This window comes from Salmo salar, chromosome ssa11, assembly GCF_905237065.1.
Source record: "Salmo salar chromosome ssa11, Ssal_v3.1, whole genome shotgun sequence".
NCBI classification, from domain to species: domain Eukaryota; kingdom Metazoa; phylum Chordata; class Actinopteri; order Salmoniformes; family Salmonidae; genus Salmo; species Salmo salar.
Window position 1 is genome coordinate 39,000,253 of NC_059452.1, and position 25,928 is coordinate 39,026,180.

Below are 25,928 nucleotides of genomic sequence, written 5' to 3' on the forward strand. Positions count from 1 at the left end.
TGAACACTTTGGAATTACCTGGACTTCTATATAAATCTGATCTTCATTTAAATCACAACAATAGACAAACACAGTCTGCTTAAACTAATAACACAAACAATTACTTGTTTTCATTTTTTTATTAAACACACCATGTAAACATTCACAGTGCAGGGTGGGAAAAGTATGCGAACACTTGGATTTAATAATTGGTTGACCCAGTTGTTGTTGATTTACTTCTCTGTTTTGGGTCGTTGTCTTGTTGCATCACCCAACATCTGTTGAGCTTCAATTGGCAGACAGATAGCCTAACGTTGTCCAAAATGTCTTGATAAACTTGGGAATTCATTTTTCTCTTGATGATAGCAAGCTGTCCAGGCCCTGAGGCAGCAAAGCAGCCCCAAATCATGACGCTCCCTCCACCATACTTTACAGTTGGCATGAGGTTTTGATGCTGGTGTGCTGTGCCTTTTTTTCTCCACACATAGTGTTGTGTGTTCCTTCCAAACAACTCAACTTTAGTTTCATCTGTCCACAGAATATTTTGCCAGTAGTGCTGTGGAACATCCAGATGCTCTTTTGCCTTCAGATGTGCAGCAATGTTTTTTTGGACAGCAGTGGCTTCTTCCGTGGTGTCATCCCATGAACACCATTCTTGTTTAGTGTTTTACTTATCGTAGACTCGTCCACAGAGATGTTAGCATGTTCCAGAGATTTCTTTAAGTCTTTAGCTGACACTAAGATTCTTCTTAACCTCATTGAACATTCTGCACTGTGCTCTTGTAGTCATCTTTGCAGGACGGCCACTCCTAGAGAGAGTAGCAACAGTGCTGAACTTTCTCCATTTATAAACATTTTGTCTTACCGTGGACTGATGAACACCAAGGCTTTTAGAGATACTTTTTAACCCTTTCCAGCTTTATGCTAGTCAACAATTCTTAATCTTGGATCTTCTGAGATCTCTTTTGTCCGAGGCATGGTTCACATCAGGCAATGCTTCTTGTCAATAGCAAACTCAAATTTTGTATGTGCTTTTTATAGGGCAGGGCAGCTCTAACCAATATCTCCAATCTCGTCTCAATGATTGTTCTCCAGGTTAGTTAACTCCTGACTCCAATTAGCTTTTGGAGAAGTAATTAGCCTAGGGGTTCACATACTTTTTCCAACCTACACTGTCAATGTTTAAATTATGTATTCTATATAGACAAGAAAAATACAATAATTTGTGTGTTATTAAAGCAGACTGTGTTTGTCTGTTGTTGTGACTTAGATGAAGATCTAATTTTATGACTAATTGATGCAGAAATCCAGATAATTCCAAGGGGTTCAAATACTTTTTCTTGCCACTGTATGTTGCCTCTGTGTGGCTGCTGTAAACGGATGAATCAGGACAGTGGATCTCTCTACTAGTATGTTGTTGCTGTTGTAAACGGATGAATCAGGACAGTGGATCTCTCTACTAGTATGTTGTTGCTGTTGTAAACGGATGAATCAGGACAGTGGATCTCTCTACTAGTATGTTGTTGCTGTTGTAAACGGATGAATCAGGACAGTGGATCTCTCTACTAGTATGTTGTTGCTGTTGTAAACGGATGAATCAGGATAGTGGATCTCTCTACTAGTATGTTGTTGCTGTTGTAAACGGATGAATCAGGATAGTGGATCTCTCTACTAGTATGTTGTTGCTGCTGTAAACGGATGAATCAGGACAGTGGATCTCTCTACTAGTATGTTGTTGCTGTTGTAAACGGATGAATCAGGATAGTGGATCTCTCTACTAGTATGTTGTTGCTGTTGTAAACGGATGAATCAGTACAGTGGATCTCTCTACTAGTATGTTGCTGCTGTAAACGGATGAATCAGGACAGTGGATCTCTCTACTAGTATGGTGTTGCTGTTGTAAACGGATGAATCAGGAAATACAATAGCTTTAGTCACAGTGTTCTGAACATAGTTATACTCATGTAGTTCTGGAATACACTCTGTCCGTTGTATTGTAATATTTAACCGAGGACAGTAATGCTCTCAGCTTTGATTCTAACAAAACCCTTTTCTGTAGGTTAGATTCTTTAGAGAGACGAGAGGGGAAAGAGAGGCGGAGAGGATTTTTCTGTTAAAATGACAAGAGATGAGATAGAGAGGAAAAGGGTCTTTGTGTTCTAGTTTATATACTGTAGCACTCAGAGTTTGTGGACATGAACGAGAGGAATGTTTTCAATGTCTCCTAATGCAGACAATGTTTGTGACATAAAGAGTTGCATACCTCTCCAAGGCCAGACGTATTCTCTCTGTCTCACTGTGGAAGATCAACAATACAGAGAGAAGGGGTGGAGAGGGGATTGAAAAACAGAGAGAGGTAAGTAGGGACAAGCGCTAACTAAATTAAACTGAGTGGAAATTGCGTATTTTAGAACTCCACTAAACAGCACTTTCCCTGCTTCAATCTTTCCCTCTTCAGTGCTCCTCAGTGCTCCTCAGTGCTCCTCAGTGCTCCTCAGTGCTCCTCTCATTCACTGCATGTCACCCTGTTTCTTTCCTTTTCTTTTATTCTATCCTTTTTTTACTAGAGGACTGTGTTTTCCCTCTGTTCTTCCCTTCCCTCTGGAGAGGACTGTGTTTTCCCTCTGTTCTTCCCTTCTCTCTGGAGAGGACTGTGTTTTCCCTCTGTTCTTCCCTTCCCTCTGGAGAGGACTGTTTTTTCCCTCTGTTCTTCCCTTCTCTCTGGAGAGGACTGTGTTTTCCCTCTGTTCTTCCCTTCTCTCTGGAGAGGACTGTGTTTTCCCTCTGTTCTTCCCTTCTCTCTGGAGAGGACTGTTTTCTCTCTGTTCTTCCCTTCCCTCTGGCGAGGACTGTGTTTTCCCTCTGTTCTTCCCTTCCCTCTGGAGAGGACTGTGTTTTCCCTCTGTTCTTCCCTTCTCTCTGGAGAGGACTGTGTTTTCCCTCTGTTCTTCCCTTCTCTCTGGAGAGGACTGTGTTTTCCCTCTGTTCTTCCCTTCTCTCTGGAGAGGACTGTGTTTTCCCTCTGTTCTTCCCTTCCCTCTGGAGAGGACTGTGTTTTCCCTCTGTTCTTCCCTTCCCTCTGGAGAGGACTGTGTTTTCCCTCTGTTCTTCCCTTCCCTCTGGCGAGGACTGTGTTTTCTCTCTGTTCTTCCCTTCCCTCTGGAGAGGACTGTGTTTTCCCTCTGTTCTTCCCTTCCCTCTGGAGAGGACTGTTTTTTCCCTCTGTTCTTCCCTTCCCTCTGGAGAGGACTGTGTTTTCCCTCTGTTCTTCCCTTCTCTCTGGAGAGGACTGTTTTCTCTCTGTTCTTCCCTTCCCTCTGGAGAGGACTGTGTTTTCCCTCTGTTCTTCCCTTCCCTCTGGAGAGGACTGTGTTTTCCCTCTGTTCTTCCCTTCCCTCTGGAGAGGACTGTGTTTTCCCTCTGTTCTTCCCTTCTCTCTGGAGAGGACTGTGTTTTCCCTCTGTTCTTCCCTTCCCTCTGGAGAGGACTGTGTTTTCCCTCTGTTCTTCCCTTCTCTCTGGAGAGGACTGTGTTTTCCCTCTGTTCTTCCCTTCTCTCTGGAGAGGACTGTGTTTTCCCTCTGTTCTTCCCTTCTCTCTGGAGAGGACTGTGTTTTCCCTCTGTTCTTCACTTCTCTCTGGAGAGGACTGTGTTTTCCCTCTGTTCTTCCCTTCCCTCTGGAGAGGACTGTGTTTTCTCTCTGTTCTTCCCTTCTCTCTGGAGAGGATTGTGTTTTCCCTCTGTTCTTCCCTTCTCTCTGGAGAGGACTGTGTTTTCCCTCTGTTCTTCCCTTCCCTCTGGAGAGGACTGTGTTTTCTCTCTGTTTTTCACTTCTCTCTGGAGAGGACTGTGTTTTCCCTCTGTTCTTCACTTCTCTCTGGAGAGGACTGTGTTTTCCCTCTGTTCTTCCCTTCTCTCTGGAGAGGACTGTGTTTTCTCTCTGTTTTTCACTTCTCTCTGGAGAGGACTGTGTTTTCCCTCTGTTCTTCCCTTCCCTCTGGAGAGGACTGTGTTTTCCCTCTGTTCTTCCCTTCCCTCTGTTCTTCCCTTCCCTCTGTTCTTCCCTTCTCTCTGTTCTTCCCTTCTCTAGAGAGGACTATATTAACGCTGAGCCATTGATTGCTGTTAGGTAGATAGAGCAGATCATTGATTGCTGTTAGGCTGATAGAGAAGATCATTGATTGCTGATAGAGCAGATCATTGATTGCTGTTAGGCAGATAGAGAAGATCATTGATTGCTGTTAGGCAGCTAGAGAATATCATTGGTTGCTGTTAGGCAGATAGAGCAGATCATTGATTGCTGTTAGGCTGATAGAGAAGATCATTGATTGCTGATAGAGCAGATCATTGATTGCTGTTAGGCAGATAGAGAAGATCATTGATTGCTGTTAGGCAGATAGAGAAGATCATTGATTGCTGTTAGGCAGATAGAGCAGATCATTGATTGCTGTTAGGCAGATAGAGAAAATCATTTATTGCTGTTAGGCGGATAGAGAAAATCATTGATTACTGTTAGGCAGATAGAGAAGATCATTGATGGCTGATAGAGCAGATAGAACAGATCATTGGAGCTCAATAGAGGAAATGAGCTTTCTCTGACCCAGTCTGTCCCATACTACTGTTACCCTCTCTAACCCTCATCCTCTGGTTAAAGCTTCCCCGTTGGGCCTTGTTTGTGTGCATTTGCACATGTGTGCAGATAAAGAAAGCATGAAATATCCTGCTGTTTTGCAGAGATTTATAAGTAAAGTTACACAGGGTTTCCTGTATTTGTTTTTGATCTGCGGTTTTACCGCAGATTTTTCCAATTTGGTTAGCCTCAACTCCTTATGTAAAAACTCTCTAGAGATTTTATCACACACACACACACACACACACACACACACACACACACACACACACACACACACACACACACATATATATATATATATATATATAAATAAATAAATGTTAATAATAATGGAAAAGACCAGTTTACAGAAGGTATTCACACCCCTTAAATATTTCCACATTTTGTTGCGTTACAAATTGGGATTAAAATAGATTTAAAAAAAAAATTCAACTATCTACACACAATACTCTGTAATGTTAAAGTGGAAGAAAAATTATATCATTTGAAAAACATTTATGAAAAATAAAACAGTAATATATCTTGATGAAGTAAGTATTCAACCCCCTGAGTCAATACTTGTTAGAATCACCTTTGGCAGATTACAGCTGTGAGTCATTCTGTGTCTCTAAGAGCTTTGCACGCCTGGATTGTACAGTATTTGCCCATTATAATTTTTTTAACTCTTCAAGCTCTGTCAAGTTGGTTGTTGATCATTGCTAGACAGCCATTTTCATGTCTTGACATAGATTTAAGCCAATTTAAGTCAAAACTGTAACAAGGCCACTCAGAAACATTCAGTGTCGTCTTGATAAGAAACTCCAGTGTATTTTTGTCCTTGTGTTTTAGGTTATTGTCCTGCTGAAAGGTGCAGTCCAAGTGTCTGTTAGAAAGCAGACTGAACCAGGTTTTCCTCTAGGATTTTGTCTGTGCTTAGATCTATTCCGTTTCTTTTTATCCCCCCAAAAAACGACCTAGTCCTTGCTGGTGATGAGGGTATTCATAACATGGTGCAGCCATGGTGCAGCAGTGGTACTCAGCAGAGGTGGGACCAAGTCATTGTTTTACAAGTCACAAGTAAGTCTCAAGTCTTAGCACTCAAGTCCTAAGTCAAGACCAACAAGTCTCAAGTCAAGTCTCAAGTCAAGTCCCAAGTCTCAAGTCTCAAGTCACGAGTCAAGTCCCAAGTCTCAAGTCCCAAGTCAAGTCTCAAGTTCTAAGGGCACAAGGCGAGACCCAGATGCAGACACAGGAGGCAGATGGTTTGAGTCTTTGATATTTATTACATCCAAAAGGGGTAGGCAAGAGAATGGTCGTGGACAGGCAAAAGGTCAAAACCAGTTCAGAGTCCAGGAGGTACAGTGTGGCAGCCAGGCTCGAGGTCAGGGCAGGCAGAATGGTCTGGCAGGCGGGTACAGACCGCAGGCAAGAAAACAGGCAAGGGTCAAAACCGGGAGGACTAGCAAAAGAGAATAGAAAAGGCAGGAGCACGGGAAAAACCACGCTGGTTGACTTGGAACATTCAAGACAGACAAAAAACACAGGTTTAAATACCCAGGGGATAATGGGGAAGATAGGTGACACCTGGAGGGGGTGGAGACAAGCACATGGACAGGTGGAACAGATCAGGGTGTTACACAAGTCAAGTCTCAAGTCAAGTCTCAAGTCCTAATCTTTGAGTTTCGGGTCAAAGTCATAATGTGCTCTTCACCAAATGTAATACCATTTCATATTTTTAACAAGAGTAACAGTTAATATATTACATTTACGCAAATCATGAATGCTTTTAAAAATATAAATGTATTACTTTCCAAATAAACTTTATATTTCCATGGAAATACATGGGTAGCCATGAGAAAGACCCGCCCCCACATAGCAATCGACTATCGTGGATCGCTCAGTGGCGGTTCTAGACCATTTCAACTGGGGGGGCCAAGCTGGGGCCAGTTGTACTGTTAGAGGGTCCAGTTACATTAGACGTTTTTGTTGTCATATCGTTTTCTTCACTGCATTGCAGGCATTAGCAGGCAAAAGAATCTAGAAAAAAGAAACGCACACCTTTAAAGGCGAGGTGCTGGCTAGCGGAGTAGAACACTAGAAAATAAAGGAAAGACGCACACTCTAAGAGCTCAGATGCAAAAATGTAATCACCAACGTTTCGACAGCAATAGCTGTCTTCATCAGGGTATCATCAAACACTGCGAGATGAGTCATTTATATAGTGTCAAGAGACACACAGGTGTTTGTAATCATGGCCAAGTAGGCAAAAGACCATGTTCATAATCATCATCGTTGTCACTGTCTAATAACGGATGTAAAAAAAGAACATAACTAATTTTTGCTATGTAAAAATGATTTCATACTGGACATTTAGGGGGGCCACAAGGGGGTCCAAAATTGTTGTCACAGGGGCACTGGCCCCCCCTGCCCCCGTCAGAACCACTAGTGGGATCGATATGGTGCGCAATCGGGCGATGTAGGCTTGTACACAATCGCCCAACCTTAACACACACACACACACACCCACCCTCTCCGTGTGTGGTTACAGTAGTAACATCAGGCAGGATTTAAGGTTACCAACTGCCTAGCCAGTTGTAGCTCAATCTTGGGTGCAATGATCACGTTCCCGCACTTACTGACTGTGTGGAGGCTCATTGATTTAACGTTACATTAGCAAAGTTATATATAGCTGTTGGCTATATTAGCCACGACTTAACGTTCTTTGTGCAGCTTCAAATGTTGAACAAAGTTGTAAGTTGTTGCACCTCCGTCTGTAATTTTCTTCCCGGATGTTATGCAAGTTGCAATCCGTTTTTTGATGACTACAGCGTAGTCTTTATATCCAAAAATAATAATTTTGGGTATCAACTTTCCAAGGGCTCCGTCTGACTGCACCCACCGACGTTCCTCTGCATTGCCACGCGAAACTTTTTCTCAGCTGGCACAATTTGATTGGCTGCTGTCCAATTCAAACTGTAATCCGTTAAATGAAGAGTTGATGCACTGCACACTTTTTTTAATAGCATAATTTTTAATATTTGGGCTTGAGGAGGGTATCAAGTCAGTTCGAGTCAAGGCTCAAGTCCAAGTTAAGTCACGAGTCATTTGCGTTAAAGTCAAAGTCAAGTTGCAAGTCATCATATTTGTGACTCGAGTCTGACTTGAGTTCAAGTCATGTGACTCGAGTCCACACCTCTGGTACTCAGTGATATGTTGTATTGGATTTGCCCCAAACATTACACTTTGTATTCAGGACATACAGTTAATTTACTTGCCAAATTCTTTGCATTATTACTTTAGTGCCTTGTTGCAAACAGGATGCATGTTTTTGGAATATTTTTTTATTCTGTACAGACTTCCTTCTTTTCACTTTGTCATTTAGGTTAGTATTGTGGAGTAACTACAATGTTGTTGATCCATCCTCAGTTTTCTCCTACAACAGCCATTAAACACTGAAACTGTTTTAAAATCACAATTTTCCTCATGGTGAAATCTCTGAGCGGTTTCCTTCCTCTCCGGCAACTGAGTTAGGAAGGACGCCTGAATCGTGAAAGTGAATGGGTGTATTGATACACCATCCAAAGCTTCATTAATAACTTCACCATGCTAAAAGGGATATTCAATATCTTAGTTTTTTTCATGTTTACCCATCTACCAATAGGTGCCCTTCTTTGCGAGGCATTGGAAAACCTCCCTGGTCTTTGTGGTTGAATCTGTGCTTGAAATTCACTACTCGATTGAGGGACCTTACAGGGTATCAAGTCAGTTCGGGGTACAGAGATGGGGTAGTCATTCAAAATCATGTTAACCCCTAATATTCCATGCAACTTATAATGTGACTTGTTTAGCACATTTTTAGTCCTGAACATATTTAGGCTTGCCATACCAAAGGGGTTGAAAACGTATTGACTCAAGACATTTCAGCTTAATTTTGTTTATTAATTTAAAAAAAATGTCTACATACAAATTTCCACTTTCACATTGTGGGGAATTGTGTGTAGATCAGTAGCACAACATCTCAATGTAATCAATTTTAAATTCAGGCTGTAGCTCAACAAAATGTGAAAAAAGTAAATGGGTGTGAATACTTTCTGAAGGCACTGTAAGTCTCTGCAAGCTGTTCTCGCATATAGAACAATATATTCACTCTGAATTTTGCTTAAAGGTCCAATGCAGCTATCTCAATATCAAATCATTTCTGTGTAACAATGAAGTACCTTACTGTGATGGTTTTCAATTGAAATGGTCAAAAAGTAACCAAAGGGACATTTCTCAAACAAGAATTTTGCTAGGAATTGTCTGGGAGTGGTCTGAGTTGGGAGGGGAGAACGGAAAATTAGCTGCAATTGGCAGAGAGGTTTGGAGCTCTCTTTCTTATTGGTCTATTAACTAATTTATTGCATGGTGAAGTCCATCCCACCAAAACAGGCTGAATTGTTTTGCTAAAGGTGTAAGTAGAGCCACCTTTGTTTCTAGGAAACCATACACAGAATGAATAATTTGACCAAATACACTGCTCAAAAAAATAAAGGGAACACTAAAATAACACATCCTAGATCTGAATGAATGAAATAATCTTATTAAATACTTTTTTCTTTACATAGTTGAATGTGCTGACAACAAAATCACACAAAAATAATCAATGGAAATCCAATTTATCAACCCATGGAGGTCTGGATTTGGAGTCACACTCAAAATTAAATGAAAAACCACACTACAGGCTGATCCAACTTTGATGTAATGTCATTAAAACAAGTCAAAATGAGGCTCAGTAGTGTGTGTGGCCTCCACGTGCCTGTATGACCTCCCTACAACGCCTGGGCATGCTCCTGATGAGGTGGTGGATGTTCTCCTGAGGGATCTCCTCCCAGACCTGGACTAAAGCATCCGCCAACTCCTGGACAGTCTGTGGTGCAACGTGGCGTTGATGGATGGAGCGAGACATGATGTCCCAGATGTGCTCAATTGGATTCAGGTCTGGGGAACGGGCGGGCCAGTCCATAGCATCAATGCCTTCCTCTTGCAGGAACTGCTGACACACTCCAGCCACATTGTCTTGCATTAGGAGGAACCCAGGGCCAACCGCACCAGCATATGGTCTCACAAGGGGTCTGAGGATCTCATCTTGGTACCAATGAAAGTCAGGCTACCTCTGGCGAGCACATGGAGGGCTGTGCAGCCCCCCAAAGAAATGCCACCCCACACCATGACGGACCCACCGCCAAACCAGTCATGCTGGAGGATGTTGCAGACAGCAGAACGTTCTCCACGGCGTCTCCAGACTCTGTCACGTCTGTCACGTGCTCAGTGTGAACCTGCTTTCATCTGTGAAGAGCACAGGGCGCCAGTGGCGATTTTTCCAATCTTGGTGTTCTTTGGCAAATGCGAAACGTCCTGCACGGTGTTGGGCTGTAAGCAAAACCCCCACCTGTGGACGTCGGGCCCTCATACCACCCTCATGGAGTCTGTTTCTGACCGTTTGAGCAGACACATGCACATTTGTGGCCTGCTGGAGGTCATTTTGCAGGGCTCTGGCAGTGCTCCTCCTGCTCCTCCTTGCACAAAGGCGGAGGTAGCGGTCCTGCTGCTGGGTTGTTGCCCTCCTACGGCCTCCTCCACGTCTCCTGATGTACTGGCCTGTCTCCTGGTAGCGCCTCCATGCTCTGGACACTACGCTGACAGACACAGCAAACCTTCTTGCCACAGCTCGCATTGATGTGCCATCCTGGATGAGCTGCACTACCTGAGCCACTTGTGTGGGTTGTAGACTCCGTCTCATGCTACCACTAAAGTGAAAGCACCGCCAGCATTCAAAAGTGACCAAAACATCAGCCAGCAAGCATAGGAACTGAGAAGTGGTCTGTGGTCACCACCTGCAGAACCACTCCTTTATTGGGGGTGTCTTGCTAATTGCCTATAATTTCCACCTGTTGTCTATTCCATTTGCACAACAGCATGTGACATGTCTTGTCAATCAGTGTTGCTTCCTAAGTGGACAGTTTGATTTCACAGAAGTGTGATTGATTTGGACTTACATTGTGTTGTTTAAGTGTTCCCTTTATTTTTTTGAGCAGTGTATTTCGGAAGAGCTGGTCATTTCATGGAGTCTGTGAAGGAGAAACCACATGGAAAAAGTGGTAAGCAAGTTTCGTCCAAAAAACAGATTTTCACATACATTTTTTGTGTTAGAGGTTTCCTAATGCTTGTAGCTAAACCAATGTAGATCATTTAAAGATTGTTCTATACATCGGTTGGGCTCTCTATAAGCTTCAGTATGAGGTCCTAAACCTAGCATGAAAGTGCATCCTTGTAGCTCTGTGGGCTAATATAGTGAAAATGTTGAGCAAATGGCTGAGCCAACGGCAAGTTGAGCAAATTGAAGTGTTTTCTTCCCAGGCATAATGCAAGGCATTATCGTTGGGATATGAGGTAACAACAGGCCCACGCCTGTGTTAAAAGTATTTTAAAAAGTCCAAAATGTTTCTTAGGTGTTAAGCCTGTGTTAAAAGATGCATAAAATGCAAAAAAAAAAAAAGTGTTTGTGTTGAATTGTGTTTGGGAAATAAAGATAGACGTGGTTTTAAAAAGGTAGTGGTAATATTTCATTCAGTACAGAAATGTGTAGTTACCCTGTCCCGCTGCTCACCTTACCCCATACCCGGGGGTAAGTTGTGCCAACTTTGTAAGTTGTTCAAAGATAGCACTTTTTTTGGACAAGCTATGTTTTCAAACTGTAATATTTACATTAAATCCGATTATCTGTAGGAATACACAACATCCTGAAATATATGTAGATATCTTTGTTAGAAAGAATACTGTATTTCCCTTGACGGAGTGATGCTGAATGTAAAAATTGGCTCAATTTACCCCACTCTCCCTTATTGTTCCAGCTTCATAGTGTGGAAATATATACAACAGGAAAATCACGTTTTTGACTGCACTGGTCCTTGAAATGAAAACGTTAGTGTTTTCTGTACCTCCCCAGACCCAAGAGCTGCTGTCGCTAATGAGCTCTTCACTTGCCACAAAAGCAGGGTTTGAACAGTGTTAGTGTTAATATGAAGCTAACAGGTTCCCTGTCAAGTTTTATTTGTGGAGGCGGATAGATACGTATGCGTCTGTCTGTATCGTCAATCATTTGCGACATATTCACTACCCAACATCTTCACTTTGCAAATTGCAATTAGTGAATGTAATTGTTTTTCTGCATTGTATTTTTGGTTGGTTATAAGGGGTGTATTTTTAGCTACATCCAGAAAGTGATGTGCTGTGCTTTTAGACAGCTGAGCCCAGTCTGTAGTGGATCAGGCTCACAGTAGAATGTACACATTCTAATTGATCTGTTCTGGAACTCATATGTTAGCAGAGGGTTTGTCCTTTGTATTACTTTCTCAAGAAAAACACGTGACAGCTAGAACAGTAGATGTATCTCTCTCTCTCTTTCTCTCTCTGTCTCTCTCTCTGTCTCTCTCTCTTTGTCTCTCTCTGTCTCTCTCTGTCTCTCTTTGTCTCTCTCTGTCTCTCTCTGTCTCTCTCTGTCTCTCTGTCTGTCTCTCTCTCTTTGTCTCTCTTTCTCTCTCTCTCTCTCTGTCTCTCTCTGTCTCTCTCTTTCTCTCTTTGTCTCTCTCTTTGTCTCTCTCTTTCTCTCTCTCTTTCTCTCTCTGTCTCTCTCTGTCTATCTGTCTCTCTCTGTCTATCTCTCTCTCGCTGTCGCTCTCTCTCTCGCTGTCGCTCGCTGTCGCTCTCTCTCGCTGTCGCTCGCTGTCGCTCTCTCTCGCTCTCTCCCTCCCTCCGTCTCTCTCTCTCTCTGTAGTTTATGGAGGAAGTTAATAAAGAGGGTCTGGGGATCATGCTGCCCCTTTTGTAATATGCATCTCGGTGGCAATAAAATATAGTGCTAATTCCCCTTAGAGCAAGCGAGATGGAGTTGGCTGGCAGTAATTGTGTAGCCAGTGCATTCCCTGGACTGTGTGTGTGTGTGTGTGTGTGTGTGTGTGTGTGTGTGTGTGTGTGTGTGTGTGTGTGTGTGTGTGTGTGTGTGTGTGTGTGTGTGTGTGTGTGTGTGTGTGTGTGTGTGTGTGTGTGTGTGTGTAATGGATCTGTGATGCAGTTAGAGACTGTGGGACTGAGAGATGGAGCAGCCTTATAGGGTTATATAGTCCATTTGTGATCCAGAGACTAGATCTCATTTACAAGAGAGGGAATGAAACTAATAGTCCTGGACCCTGAGCCTTTCATTCAGCTGTAGGTCACACACACACACACACACACACACTATCTGACATCCTCTTAAACATAAATAGTAACACTCATACTTACTCTTTTTTTCTCACACGCGCACGCGCGCGCACACACACACACACACACACCTCGATGTCACTGCAGATGGAAATGAGTTTGGCAGGTTGAAGGGCTGAATTTGAGTTGTCTTGATTTGCGAGTGCTGCCGTTGCCTTTTCACTGAGTGCCTGACCTCCTGAATACGGAACTTTCATTGATAGCAGAAGAAAAGGCTAAATCCTCTTCTTCATTGAAGCGCATTTTATGACAAAGAAATCGTCCCCTCCTTCTATTAGAGTTCTGCCTGTAACATCAAGCCTACTGTTACGGCGCACCGCAAAATACAAAGTCAAGAGAATAAGGGTCTGAAAGGAATAATCTCTGTGGGTAGACTATCTGTCTATCAGTCATCACAGTGGCCCTCCAGACCCCTCCTGCATACAGCACAAAGAGTGAGGGATCAAAGAGAGAGAGTGAGGGAGAGAGCGAGAGGGACGCAGTGCGGGAGCGAGGGAAGTCAAAAGCCATGGTTGAGTACTCAATCTGCGAGAATAAAGGAGTGCGTTACCTGGGCGATGGGAGAGGGCAATGGGACAACACGTCACCAGAGGAGAGCAGAGAGGGCAAAGTAGAAATTGAAAGATGAGATGGTGGAGACACTAGTAGAGGTAAGGTTCAGGGTTTACGGCTCTGAAGGCCTCACAGAGAGACACTGATGGACGGTGGCCTGTGACGGTCAAGCACAGCCTTCACCTGTGTATTGTACATGTAACCCCTCTGATTGGCTGAATGGAGCTTTTCAATGCCTGTATTTTTCTTCAATTTGATGTTATTTTCTAGAAGACTGTAAAAGGAGAAATCATTGATGTGGTCAGGTCGTTACTTTGAATGCATTGAAGATAACAATGCACATTCTGCCCCCCCCCTCTCTCTTTCTCTCTCTGTCTCTCTCCCCCTCCTCTCGCCCCCTCTCTCTCTCTCTCTCTCGGCCCCCCCCTCTCTCTCTCCCACTCTCTCTCTCGCTCCCCCTCTCTCTCCCTCCCACTCTCTCTCTTTCTCTCTCGCCCCCTCTCTCTCCCCTGTTTCTCTCTCTTTGTCTCCCCCTCTCTCTCTCTAACCCTTGTGTATGTTCTCTCCCCTCTAGGTGGTCTACCGTATGAGTTTAAGGTGGTGATAGCAGGGAACCATGAGCTGACCTTCGATAAGGACTTTATGGCCGAGCTGGTCAAGCAGGATTACTACCGTTTTCCCTCCGTGTCCAAACTGAAGCCCGAGGACTTTGATGACGTCCAGGACCTCCTCACTAACTGTGTGTACCTCCAGGACTCTGACGTCACTGTCAAAGGCTTCCGGATATACGGGACGCCATGGTAAGGAGGAATGGGATGACTGTTTACATGACTGTTTACTGTTTACATACAATCCCCACCACCTGAACATGTGTGTGTGTGTGTGTGTGTGTGTGTGTGTGTGTGTGTGTGTGTGTGTGTGTGTGTGTTTCATGGATAGCAGGGTTGGGCTCAATTCGAATTGAAGACAGTCAATTCAGGAAGTAAACTAAAATTACAATTCAATAATCGAAAAAAAAAGGGCATTTATTTTCAATGACTTCTCAATAAACTGTGAAGGTTTTTATTTCAAAAGTTTGAACATTTCTGAATTTTAAATTCAAATTTGGCTGCCTTCAATAGAATGGTGGATTCATTCATACCATCATCTATCAATGAATCCAGGCTGCATCACGTCCGGCCGTGATTGTGAGTCCCATAGGGCGGCGCACAATTGGTCCAGCGTTGTCTGGGTTTGGCCGGGGTAAGCCGTCATTGTAAATAAGAATTTGTTCTTAACTGACCTGCCTTGTTAAATAAAGGTTAAATATCTATATTTATTGATGTAATTGTCTAGTTGTAAACGGTAAGCCTCCAACAGACTTTATATGACTTGGCTTGGTCCCGTATTTTAACACGCTGTTCCACCACTACAAGTCCTCTAGATCCCTGAGGGAGGGTGTTTTACACCAGGTTATCTCTCCTTCATTCTCCTCTGTCCCCTCCCTATAGAGGCACAGGCTTTGTACTCTGGTCCTGCCAGCTCACAGAGAGAGGCTCCACTGACACACTGGGTGCTCATCCCAACACACACTACTCCTTTATGGGCTTCCTCAGGCTTAGATTACGCCTGTGTTTTGACATGGAGGTTCAGTGATACATGTGGTACTGGGACACTGTGTCAATAGACAGTAGTCAGGTGTGTGTGTGTGTGTGTGTGTGTGTGTGTGTGTGTGTGTGTGTGTGTGTGTGTGTGTGTGTGTGTGTGTGTGTGTGTGTGTGTGTGTGTGTGTGTGTGTACGCGCGCGTGCATTCGCGTGTTGGGGGAGGGGGACGATGTGTACACCAGAGATAGGTGGGACACAGTGACAGTGTGTCAATAGATGTGTGTGTGTCCATGTGTGTGTCCTGAGTACTGGTGAGGGGAGGCTCATAATAATGGCTGGAATGGAGTGGATGGAACGGAATGAAACATATTCCTGCGGCCTAGCGGCTCCCCTCTCTCCTCTGTACAGGGACTTTCTCACAGGTTCTCTCGAATCTTTAAATAGGTAACCAGGTCACACCTCCGTCCTGTCGCGGGGCTATAATTAGCTGTTTAGCGGCTAGGCTAGGGAAGCAGTGGGTGCCAGAGGGGAGATGGATACGGCATTCCAGACATCACAGAAACAGCAGCAGGCCAGACAGGGAGGAAACAGGGGGAGAGAACCAAGGGCCAACACATAGTCAATATATCTTGATGTCTTCTCTCACCTGCTCCCTCTTCCTCTTTCTCTCTCTCTCCATCTCTTTTTCTCTTTCTCTCTCTCTCCATCTCTCTTTCTCTCTCTCTCGTTTTCTCTCTCTCTCTCTCTCTCAGTGCATGCTGGGAGTGTTTTGTAGTTGAGAGGCTGGGTGAAAGGCTCTGTCCTAACTTATTTTCTTGATTCTATCCTTGGTATTTCATTTTTTTTTAAAGTTAGATGGCGGAGGGTTAATACACTTTTATTTTAACGGTACCCATTGTTTTTTTCAAAGTTAGGTAGGAAGAGGACAGAGTTTTAGTTTCCCGGGGCTTGGAAGGTGTGGTGTGCGCGATGGCTTCGCAGCCTAGTGCAGAGGAGACACTGTTGTTACGGCATGGATTCAGGTGTGTTCCTGAGAATGGAGTTAAGGTGGAAGAGGTTCTGCTCACGGTCGGCGATCAGGTAGGAGCTGAATTCATACATTCCACATCTAGAATGAACAAAGCTATGGTTGTGTTTATGAAACGAGTGAATTTGGTGGGTAGGCTAATTGCTAGTGGAATATTTTGGTGCCGATTTCTCCTCTTTCGACTCTTTCGACTCTTTCGACTAGGGTAGTAGTTGATAATCTGCCTCCGTTTATTACGGATGTTCTAAAGAGCTGAGTCAGTTTGGTAAGTTTGCTAGCGGTTTTCCTGTACTGCCGGCAGGTTTTCAGACATGCCGTTTAGCATGTTGTTTCGTTCCAGAAGCAAGTGTTTATGAACTACAGTGAGCAACAGCTAAATGTGCATTTTAAAGTGAGGCATGGGGAGGGGCTCTACGCAGGGTTTGCCAGCACAGGTAGTCTACGGTGTTTTGAGTGTGGGGATTTGGTGCATAAGAGCTTTGCGTGCCCACATAAAGGCTGTAGACAAGGTGAGGATACAAGTGCCAGTGGGGGAAATTGAGGTCAACATGCAAGGGGCCATGAGACGCAGGCAGCAGAGGCTGGGCCTAGTCATGCTATAGAGGGTGGTGTGGATGAGACTGGGTCTAGTCATGCTATAGAGGGTGGTGTGGATGAGGCTGGGCCTAGTCATGCTATAGAGGGTGGTGTGGATGAGGCTGGGTCTAGTCATGCTATAGAGGGTGGTGTGGATGAGACTGGGCCTAGTCATGCTATAGAGGGTGGTGTGGATGAGACTGGGTCTAGTCATGCTATAGAGGGTGGTGTGGATGAGGCTGGGTCTAGTCATGCTATAGAGGGTGGTGTGGATGAGACTGGGCCTAGTCATGCTATAGAGGGTGGTGTGGATGAGACTGGGTCTAGTCATGCTATAGAGGGTGGTGTGGATGAGGCTGGGTCTAGTCATGCTATAGAGGGTGGTGTGGATGAGACTGGGTCTAGTCATGCTATAGAGGGTGGTGTGGATGAGGCTGGGTCTAGTCATGCTATAGAGGGTGGTGTGGATGAGGCTGGGCCTAGTCATGCTATAGAGGGTGGTGTGGATGAGACTGGGCCTAGTCATGCTATAGAGGGTGGTGTGGATGAGACGGCCTAGTCATGCTATAGAGGGTGGTGTGGATGAGACTGGGCCTAGTCATGCTATAGAGGGTGGTGTGGATGAGACTGGGCCTAGTCATGCTATAGAGGGTGGTGTAGCAGAGGCTGGGTCTAGTCATGCTATAGAGGGTGGTGTGGATGAGGCTGGGTCTAGTCATGCTATAGAGGGTGGTGTGGATGAGGCTGGGCCTAGTCATGCTATAGAGGGTGGTGTGGATGAGACTGGGCCTAGTCATGCTATAGAGGGTGGTGTGGATGAGACTGGGCCTAGTCATGCTTTGGAGGGTGGTGTGGATGAGACGGCCTAGTCATGCTATAGAGGGTGGTGTGGATGAGACGGCCTAGTCATGCTATAGAGGGTGGTGTGGATGAGGCTGGGCCTAGTCATGCTATAGAGGGTGGTGTGGATGAGACTGGGCCTAGTCATGCTATAGAGGGTGGTGTGGATGAGACTGGGCCTAGTCATGCTATAGAGGGTGGTGTGGATGAGACTGGGTCTAGTCATGCTATAGAGGGTGGTGTGGATGAGACTGGGCCTAGTCATGCTATAGAGGGTGGTGTGGATGAGACTGGGCCTAGTCATGCTATAGAGGGTGGTGTGGATGAGACTGGGTCTTGTCATGCTATAGAGGGTGGTGTGGATGAGACTGGGTCTAGTCATGCTATAGAGGGTGGTGTAGCTGAGACTGGGCCTAGTCATGCTATAGAGGGTGGTGTGGATGAGGCTGGGCTTTGTCATGCTATAGAGGGTGGTGTAGCAGAGGCTGGGCCTACTCATGCTATAGATGGTGGTGTAGATGAGGATGGGTCTAGTCATGCTATAGAGGGTGGTGTGGATGAGGCTGGGCCTTGTCATGCTATAGAGGGTGGTGTAGCTAGAGGCTGGGCCTAGTCATGCTATAGATGGTGGTGTAGATGAGGCTGGGCCTAGTCATGCTATAGATGGTGGTGTAGATGAGGCTGGGCCTAGTCATGCTATGGATGGTGGTGTAGATGAGGCTGGGCCTTGTCATGCTATAGAGGGTGGTGTAGCAGAGGCTGGGTCTAGTCAGGTTATGCTAGTGGATGAGGAGAGTATAGTGGGGAAGGATAAGAGACTAGGGGGGAGGCGGAGGGTGTCAGGCGGAAGAGGAAAAAGGGGGAGAAGAAAGGAGTTGGGAGGGGAGAGGCCGGTGTGGTCAAAGGCACCAAGGAACCTTTGCCTGGTGCTGTTGGGGGAGGCCTCGACCTGAGAAAAAGGTCAGGCTGGGAGATGGAGATGAGGAGGCCTTATTTTCAGACTCCTCCTCAATGGGCCCAGAGCTGACAGTCAGTCAGGCAGAGGGGTCAAAGTACACGGTGAGGAAGCTGTCAAGGTTCCTAAATGAGGCTAAGGGGTAAAAAGATAATCTTGAGTCTTTTTCTTGCGATCCGGGAACATTTGTAAGATCAGTACAACACGCTATGAAAAATGAGGGGCATGGTGTCATCTCACCCAGGAAGTGGGTCACAACCGTGCGTAAAGGTCTACCTTCAGACGCTGTTTAGATTAATAGTTTTTTTCTGTCACTGGAGCTTTTTGAGCTTTGCTATTGGTCTCTTTCTTTGCTGGCTTTTCTCCCACATCTTATGGAGATTCTTTCAGTAGGCTCGCTTAACCTCTTACATCTAGACATTCCGCTAGCGGAACACCTGCTCCAATATCCAATGATGGGCGTGGCGCGAAATACAAAGTCCTCGAAAATCCGAAAACTTCAATTTTTCAAACAAATGACTATTTTACACCATTTTAAAGACAAGACTCTCCTTTATCTAACCACACTGATTTCAAAAAGGCTTTACAGCGAAAGCAAAACATTAGATTATGTCAGCAGAGTACCCAGCCAGAAATAATCAGACACCCATTTTTCAAGCTAGCATATAATGTCACAAAAAACAAAACCACAGCTAAATACAGCACTAACCTTTGATGATCTTCATCAGATGACACTCCTAGGACATTATGTTATACAATACATGCATGTTTTGTTCAATCAAGTTCATATTTATATCAAAAAACAGCTTTTTACATTAGCATGTGACGTTCAGAACTAGCATACCCACCGAAACTTCCGGTGAATTTACTAAATTACTCACGATAAACGTTCACAAAAAACATAACAATTATTTTAAGAATTATAGATACAGAACTCCTTTATGCAATCGCTATGTCCGATTTTAAAATAGCTTTTCGGTGAAAGCACATTTTGCAATATTCTGAGTAGATAGCTCGCCATCACGGGCTAGCTATTTAGACACCCACCAAGTTTAACCCTCACCAAAGTCAGATTTACTATAAGAAAAATTGGATTACCTTTGCTGTTCTTCGTCAGAATGCACTCCCGGGACTTCTACTTCAATAACAAATGTTGGTTTGGTTCCAAATAATCCATAGTTATATCCAAATAGCGGCGTTTTGTTGTGCGTTCAAGACACTATCCGAAGGGTGACGAAGGGTTACGCGCCCGACGCGTTTCGTGACAAAAAAATTCTAAATATTCCATTACCGTACTTCGAAGCATGTCAACCGCTGTTTAAAATCAATTTTTACGCAATTTTTCTCGTAAAAAAGCGATAATATTCCGACCAGGAAACCCTGTTTTCGTTCAAAGACGAAAAAATAAAAACATGGTGTCGCCTCGTGCACACGCCGCAGTCTCATTGTTCTCAGATCGACCACTATCCAAATGCGCTACTGTTTTTCAGCCTGGGCCTGCAAAGGCATCATTCAGCGTTTTGCCGCCTTCTGAGAGCCTATGGGAGCCGTAGGAAGTGTCACGTTACAGCAGAGATCCTCAGTTTTCAATAAAGAGAGTGTAGAAGGCCAAGGAATGGTCAGAGAGGGCACTTCCTGTAAGGAATCTTCTCAGGTTTTGGCCTGCCAAATGAGTTCTGTTATACTCACAGACACCATTCAAACAGTTTTAGAAACTTTGGAGTGTTTTCTATCCAAAGCTAATTATATGCATATTCTAGTTTCTGGGCAGGAGTAATAATCAGATTAAATCGGGTACGTTTTTTATCCGGCCGTGAAAATACTGCCCCCTATCCATAACAGGTTAATACAAATGGTGCCAGAGATGTGGGAAAGAGGAGTGTGTTGGGTGAATATGTAAAACAAAAAAAAGTACAGGTGTTGTTTCTATTTGGATGTCTTAGACAGGAACTCTCACAGGTAGCAGTGGGGGTGTTAAGGGACATCATTAATCAGTTTGACCTAGTGGATGTTTGGAGAAATAGACATCCCAACACAAGACAGTATACATGGGTGAAGGTCTTTGGGGCTAGGGTGAGTGCAGCCTGCCTTGATAATTTTTACATGTCCAGGAATCAGAGCAATAGGCTGTTGGGCGCTACCATTCTCCCGGTGGGTTTTTCGGATCATCACATAACCATGGCTCGGCTGTCTATTTCACCAGGGCCTCGGCAAAAATCCTATTGGAAGTTTCATGTAAAGCTCTTACACAATGCAACTTTTTGCTCAGGTTTCCAGACTTTTTGGGAAAGGTGGGGGCAGCGAAGAGAGGAGTATGAGTCAATGGTGGGATGTGGAGGAAGTCCAAATTGGGCTTTTCTGTCAACAGAATACAGCTCTCTCATCCTTAGACACTACGAGAGTATTGGTTGGAACTCCAGCGTAGTATTAGTAAGATGGAGGTAGAGATGGTGGGGCAGGGCAATGTAGGCATCCAGGCTAATTTAGCTGAATTACGTAGGGACCTGGGCAGTTTTTTCCCAGTTAAAGCAAAGGGAGAACTTTTAAGAACTAGGTTCTCTATGCTCAAGGAGATGGATGCTCCCAGCTCCTTCTTATTTGGTTTGGAAAGACAGAGAGATGAAGCCAAAGGTATGCATTGTCTACGGCTGTCTGATGAGCGGGTGACCTCTGGAGGTGGAAATGCGGGAGCGGACTGTGGAGTTTTATACTGAGTTGTATAGGTGCAGAACTGTGTGATCCTATGTGTGCTCAGGTCTTGTTTGCAGAACTCCCTAAGCTCTCTCTGGCACAGAGGGATGAAATGGACATTCCTCTGTTGTCCCATGAACTAGCAGAGGCCATAACCCAGATGTCCCCCGGCCGTACACCGGGGGTCGATGGACTTCTCGTGGAGTTTTATAAAAATTCTGGGGAATAATTGGACTGGACTTCTTTTGCGTGTTGCGTGAGTGCGTCAGGGTAGGAGAGTTGCCGATGAGCTGCTGTCGGGCGGCTCTGACTCTTCTGCCCAAAAAACGGGACTTGTGTGAACTTAGGAACTGGAGGCCTGTGGCATTGCTCTGTGCGGACTACAAGATATTTGCCAAGGTCCTCGCTAACAGGTTGAAGTCTCATCTGGATTCAATAGTTCACAAGGACCAGACATATTGTGTACCGGGATGCTCAATCACAGACTTTGTTCTTGTTCTTAATCAGAGACATGTTGGACTTGTCGAGAGGTTCTAATGTGAACTTTGGACTGGTCTCTTTAGATCAAGAGAAGGCTTTTAATAGAGTGGACCATGAGTATCTGTTTAATGTGATTTCTGTGTTTGGGAAAAGGTTTTTGACCTGTGTGAAGATGTTGTATGCTGGGGCGTCATGTATGGTGAAGTTGGGGGGGGCTCAGCAGGCCAGTCTGGGTGAGACGGGGCATTAGACAAGGATGCCCTCTATCGGGGCAGTTATATACACTAGCCATTGAGCCTTTTTTGGGCCTGCTACGCAGGAGACTGCAGGGAGTGTGCTGGACAGGGATGGGTGTGTTGACAGGCATAGCAGTGTCAGCGTATGCAGATTACGTTTCTGTGATGGTTAGGGATGGGCAGGATATGCAGGCACTAGAGACTAGTCTGAAGGTGTACGAGGGAGCTTCATCAGCTAAGGTGAACTGGGGAAAGTGCAAAGCTCTGTTATGTTGGGCATGGAGGGATAGTGCCCCTCTTCTGCTTCTAGGGGGTTTGCAGTGGGGTTGTGAAGGGCTTACAATTTTGTGGGTGTACCTGGGCTTGGAGAGGTGGGTCAGGAAGAACTGGGAGGGGCTGTCACAGGCAGTGGTGTCAAGACTGGCCAGGTGGAGGTGGCTCCTGTCCCAAGTGTCATATAGAGGGAGAATGCTGATAATCAACAACCTAGTGGCATCTTCCCTGTGGCGTAAACTGGCTGGGGGTGGAGTTTACTGTCGGGATGTCGATAATGGGGCACAGGTATTCAAATAAGGAGAAGGCCAAATGTGTGTTGTTGAATTTCCTTTTTGCTCAGGCAAAGTTGGCTATTTGGCTAACGAGGAACAGGGTCAAAGGTGGGGGATAACAAACCCTTTACTATAATTTAATGGGATGGTCTCTGCGCACCTTAGGGTGGAATTTGAGTTCTATAAAATGATAAAAAGTGCGGAGATATTTCAGGAGATATGGTGTGTCGGGGGGCTGTCTGTACAGCTGGGGGAGATATTTCAGGAGATATGGTGTGTCGGGGGCTGTCTGTACAGCTGGGGGAGATATTTCAGGAGATATGGTGTGTCGGGAGGCTGTCTGTACAGCTGGGGGAGATATTTCAGGAGATATGGTGTGTCGGGGGCTGTCTGTACAGCTGGGGGAGATATTTCAGGAGATATGGTGTGTCGGGGGGCTGTCTGTACAGCTGGGGGAGATATTTCAGGAGATATGGTGTGTCGGGGGCTGTCTGTTCAGCTGGGGGAGATATTTCAGGAGATATGGTGTGTCGGGGGGCTGTCTGTACAGCTGGGGGAGATATTTCAGGAGATATGGTGTGTCGGGGGGCTGTCTGTACAGCTGGGGGAGATATTTCAGGAGATATGGTGTGTCGGGGGGCTGTCTGTACAGCCGGGGGAGATATTTCAGGAGATATGGTGTGTCGGGGGGCTGTCTGTACAGCTGGGGGAGATATTTCAGGAGATATGGTGTGTCGGGGGGCTGTCTGTACAGCTGGGGAAGATGGGTTGGATATACGGTTGTAGAAGTGGTGAGATTTTTGGTTATTGTGATGTGTTGTTTTGTATCGTGGAGCAAGGTGAGTATGCAGTACAGGGGATATTTGTTTTTTGTCTTAAGGGGGAGTGGGGGGGGGTTAATGAAATGAGAATGTATCAATAAATAAAGACAGTCTCTCTCTGGCTCTCTCCCACATTCTCTCACTCTTTCTCTCTCTCTCGTTCTCTCTGTCTCTGTCCTTCTCTCTCTTCCTCTTTCTCTCTCTCGGTTTACTTCTCTCTCAGTCTCTGGCTCTCTCCCATGTTTCCTCACTATTTCCCTCTCTCAATATTTCTTCCCTGCCTTTCTTTACCTCTTTCTTTTTTCCCATCTGTCTCTTTCCTTCTCTCTTTCTCCATCCCTCTGTTACTAGAGAAAGCCACTCCCCTTCCCTCCCTGGTGTGTGTTTACTGTGTGGGCTGCTAAGTGTCTGTTGTGACAGCTTGGGGTCATGTGACAGGCAGAGGGGACAGCTTGGGGGTCTGGTGAGAGGCAGAGGGGACAGGTGCCAACCCCCCCCCCACACACACCGGGATGCCCAGCCTGTCTGTCCAGTGTGAGGTCTAACTTAGCTCCACACTGACCCCAACACTACACCACGTGGGTGACATGGTAAAGTGGACAGCTAAGAGCGTTGCTCAGACAAGTGGGTTTCAACCTTCTGAGTCCAGCATAGAATGGCACCCTTTTATTCCTAATTTAAGTTCAGGGGGTAAGATTAAGGTTTGGGATGGGGCTAGTGGTTAAAATCACGTTTTTATTCCTAATTTAAGTTCAGGGGGTAAGGTTAAGGTTTGGGATGGGGCTAGTGGTTAAAATCACCTTCTTGACATTTTAAACACAGCATAATAATGGCTATGGCCTAGACCAACACGGTATACTACACCCTAACCTAACAGTACACTACACCCTAACCTAACAGTACACTACACCCTAACCTAACAGTACACTACACTCTAACCTAACAGTACACTACACCCTAACCTAACAGTACACCCTCACAGTACACTACACCCCAACCTAACAGTACACTACACCCCAACCTAACAGTACACTACACCCCAACCTAACAGTACACTACACCCCAACCTAACAGTACACTACACCCTAACAGTACACTACACCCTAACAGTACACTACACCCTAACAGTACACTACACCCTAACCTAACAGTACACTACACCCTAACCTAACAGTACACTACACCCTAACAGTACACTGCACCCCAACCTAACAGTACACTACACTACACCCTAACAGTACACTACACCCTAACCTAACAGTACACTACACCCTAACCTAACAGTACACTACACCCTAACCTAACAGTACACTACACCCCAACCTAACAGTACACTACACCCTAACCTAACAGTACACTACACCCTAACCTAACAGTACACTACACCCTAACCTAACAGTACACTACACCCCAACCTAACAGTACACTGCACCCCAACCTAACAGTACACTGCACCCCAACCTAACAGTACACTACACCCTAACCTAACAGTACACTACACCCCAACCTAACAGTACACTACACCACACCCTAACAGTACACTACACCCTAACAGTACACTACACCCTAACAGTACACTACACCCTAACCTAACAGTACACTACACCCTAACCTAACAGTACACTACACCCTAACCTAACAGTACACTACACCCTAACAGTACACTACACCCTAACCTAACAGTACACTACACCCTAACAGCCTACACCCCAACCTAACAGTACACTACACCCCAACCTAACAGTACACTACACCCCAACCTAACAGTACACTACACCCCAACCTAACAGTACACTGCACCCCAACCTAACAGTACACTGCACCCCAACCTAACAGTACACTACACCCTAACCAAACAGTACACCCCAACCTAACAGTACACTACACCCTAACCTAACAGTACACCCTAACCTAACAGTACACTACACCCTAACCTAACAGTACACTACACCCCAACCTAACAGTACACTACACCCTAACCTAACAGTACACTACACCCTAACAGTACACTACACCCTAACAGTACACTACACCCTAACAGTACACTACACCCTAACCTAACAGTACACTACACCCCAACCTAACAGTACACTACACCCCAACCTAACAGTACACTACACCCCAACCTAACAGTACACTACACCCCAACCTAACAGTACACTACACCCCAACCTAACAGTACACTACACCCCAACCTAACAGTACACTACACCCTAACCTAACAGTACACTACACCCTAACAGTACACTACACCCTAACAGTACACTACACCCTAACAGTACACTACACCCTAACCTAACAGTACACTACACCCCAACCTAACAGTACACTACACCCCAACCTAACAGTACACTACACCCCAACCTAACAGTACACTACACCCCAACCTAACAGTACACTACACCCTACCCTAACAGTACACTACACCCTAACAGTACACTACACCCTAACCTAACAGTACACTACACCCTAACAGTACACTACACCCTAACAGTACACTACACCCTAACCTAACAGTACACTACATCCTAACCTAACAGTACACTACACCCCAACCTAAAAGTACACTACACCCCAACCTGACAGTACACTACACTACACCCTAACAGTACACTACACCCTAACCTAACAGTACACTACACCCCAACCTAACAGTACACTACACCCCAACCTAACAGTACACTACACCCCAACCTAACAGTACACTACACCCTAACCTAACAGTACA

General features: G+C 45.2%; 1 pseudogene; it reads left to right on the plus strand.

Annotated features, from left to right (window-relative positions):
• The window catches only part of LOC106594589 (metallophosphoesterase MPPED2-like), a 182,792-nt pseudogene that overhangs the window by 72,937 nt on the left and 83,927 nt on the right, over positions 1–25,928 (plus strand).